The sequence below is a fragment of the Phalaenopsis equestris genome, unplaced genomic scaffold, assembly GCF_001263595.1.
Source record: "Phalaenopsis equestris unplaced genomic scaffold, ASM126359v1 Scaffold000204, whole genome shotgun sequence".
NCBI lineage: Eukaryota > Viridiplantae > Streptophyta > Magnoliopsida > Asparagales > Orchidaceae > Phalaenopsis > Phalaenopsis equestris.
The window spans coordinates 115,854-119,350 of NW_018164646.1; positions in this window are offsets into that span (position 1 = coordinate 115,854).

Consider the following 3,497-nt stretch of genomic DNA (forward strand, 5'->3'; position numbering starts at 1 on the left):
TCCTTTTTGATAATATATATATATATATATAATAAAGGAGAGAGGGGGAATCTCCACATGGGTCATGCGTGAGCAGTAGAGATAAGGGAGGAAAACATATCTTTTATTTTTTTATTATAATAATATTATTATCCTCTGCGCTTTTTTCGTTCGGACATGTCTTCGCAGCGAAGTAGTCTCCCGTAAGTAAAATCGACATTTCGGACGCAACCACACAGTCCGTTTTGTCGTTCGGAGCCATCTGAACAACCGGACGCAACCGCACAGTCCGTTTTGTCGTTCGGAGCCATCTGAACAAGTTTGCTGGTGCTCATGTCAATTTGAGCCAAATTTTTGCATGATGCGATAACTAATTTTCATCGATCACAAGTGGACACCCTACACCTATGATATCCAAAAATTGATGCCAACAAATTACAAAGTCCACTAAGTGCTCGTTGAGCTTTTTTTGGGCAAGCATTAGGTCATTCATGGTGACCTGCTATTGAGCGTCGGTAAAGCATTTCATGAACATGTCCTCTAGTTTGATGAACGTTTTGAAGTTGTCATTTGATAAATTAGCATATCATTCAAAAAAAAATCCAGGCAAACTAGTAACAAAAAGGCGAAGGAGCAAAGCATCGTTGTTATTGATGTTACAACAGAATGCATGAAACTAGACAATAAGCTGTCAGGCGTTTCCAACCCTATTAAACTTTTTGAATTGTTGAGTGACGAATCCCAGAGGATATGGTATGCACTCATAAGCCTCTGGATATGATCGACCTCACCTCACTAGGACCTTTTCTTGTTGAGTTACCAAAGCAGTATTGACCTTTTGCATCCACTTTGAACTTCAAATTTTAGTTAAAAGGTACATGCTCATGCTGAGCAACATAAGAAGAGGTGGCATGAACATGCCTTATGGGCTCAAGTGGTACGACGAGCGTCACCAAACATATATCTACCTGCTTCGGAGGCAAGACTACATCGAACCCTGCCCCGTTAGCCTGTAGAGTTGCTACTTGAGCAGTCATGAAAACTATGGCCTTGAAGAAGGGTGATAGTCTCGTCCTTAGTATGGTCGCCTTGGTCAATCCCAGGAAGTCTCGAGACTATGCAGGCTCTTGATGATCAGCCTCATCGAAATCAACGACGAGGTTGTCACCAGCGGACCTTTGATGACGAGTGATCACTTTTAGCGGGTTTCCATATCGAAGTCATGTAACTCCTCACCAAGGAGGTCGTCCTCCATGAGGAGATCATTAGGAGTATAAAAACGATTCTCGGATAGGTCATCTTCAGGATCCATCTCAGACCCTTCTCTGAGGTTAACTTGAGGTAGCTCTGAGATGTGATCAACTAAAAAGATAACCCTCTCTTGGATCAAATCACAAGTATCAGAAGTTGAAAGTAAAAGCCTAAAGAGGTGTATTTGTCGGAGTCGGCTAGACCCATTACCTCTATGGCAAAATCTGACAACATTCCTTTCTAATATACTTGTTCTTAAACAAGTAAGGTAAGCATCAATAGAGGCATGCCCCAGGCCTCACTCGATTGTCAAAAAAAAAAAAAAAAAGATGCATCTTACCTCTACTCAAAGAAGTAGAGTAATAAAGCCAAAATACTTTTTATTTTGGTTCTTCTAAGAGATGTGATTATAAGAGAAGGTGTGGCCAAAGCCGCTATAGTAGCAATAGTAATATGAGCACAACCAAGATCTGGTACAACCTTATGGAGCGCTATGTATGCAACCTTTTGGGGCTTCTGGGCGGACTCAACAGCCTGCAAAACTAACCGTAATACCTGGGTCTTGCAACGAACTGACACATGGGTCTCCTATTATGCGAACCTTGTGGGCGAGAAAAGTAGAAGGGTTGTTCCATGACTTCCTTAATTGTCTCAGAAATCCAAGCCAGGAACTTCTTCTTAGAAATTTGACCATTTCCTCTCAGGGAGGAAACAACCCCACAATCTTCTTCATCCGAAGGCTCGTGGTGGCGTGGTTTATCTGAACAGCGGGCTTGAAGTAGACCTTGCCTCGAGAAGGGGTACACCTTCTAGCTATCCTGGCAGGGATGTGTTTCTCATGACCAGAAAGAACAAAAAAAAGTATTCTCGGTCGTAGGAATCTGGGATTCCTCCTAAGCTGGAATTGAGAAAGGTGTACACACTTGAACAAGACCTTGCTGCTGAAACTGTAGTTAACTGCTCTGAGTCTTCCACACCCTCCTGCTTATTTTGAGAGCAAAGAAAATCCTCAGAAGAAAAAAATATGATGGGAGCTAGACAACAGCTGGACTAGAGTAACAACTATATTGTTATCGGGTGAATCAATCACAGTTGGAAAAGAGATCCTTGAGAACATGCTGGTACTCCCCAACAGTTGCGAGAAAACAAACACACACTGCAGAGCATCATCGCTGGGCGTCAACCTCTTCTTTGCAGAAGAAGGCGTGTTGACATGAGCCACCATGGCTGGAGAGACTCCATGTGTACGACTCTTCTTCTTAAGAGGAGGGCATAGAGTGGATGCCTCAGCACACATGAGATTACTAAGGGTAACTGGATGCTCAAATGAACCAAAGGTTATGACACCTTCTGAAGCAGAAAAATGTCGGGTGAGAAAAAATAGTATTCCTCCCAGTGGTAGCGATTGTGAACACCCTTTCACTATCCATTTATATCCAATAAAAAATGACATCGATCAAACTTCAAGAAAAAAGTTTCAAAGAAGCAATAAAAAAATCTACAATAGAATGGATGCTTGCGAAGGTGGGCAACCGAAATGTTGAGGGTAGCTGTAGGTGAGTTCCCAACTGTGGCAACTAGCACATAGATCTGAAATCCAGGTTTAAAAAGACATGAACACTGATGCTATGAAGAAAGTAACTAGGTCACTAAAATGTAAGCAAGACTCCTTAAATAGAGAGATTTTCCCCATTAGAGTTCTCATATCTATTTTCATTCTTTTTCTCATTTTTATTATGAGTTTCCAACTTGTCTATCATCATATGATTTAGTTTTTCGAGTAAATATCTCTTTCAGATCATATGGTTGATTTGAAGAAGAGATGAATTGAAAAATAAGGAACAAACAATGAAGGTAGACAAACAAGAGAAAGAAAGTGGAGAACTTTTGTAAAGTAAACTTTGTGTGATAGCCCAAAAAGCATACGTCCGAATAAGATCGAATCAAAAATATCTTAGAAACATATCTGCAAAGATGGTCATACGAAAGCAACCCACAACTAGAAAGTCAATTGTGTGTGTTTGTTTTGGGGTTAAGACCAACTCCCAGAGGGATGTACCCTTTGGTTAATTACATCTTGGGGGATGCCCAACAATACTCTTGATTAAAGCAATTTTGCTTACACTTAAGTGACAACTAGTTAAGGGTGTCACAATGGATGATTATCTCATAGGAGCATCTCCATGTTTTCAAAGCTCTCATTAAACCATAGGGCATAGAATGAATCTCTCACATCTCAAATAAGTAGCGGTTCATCAATAATCGAG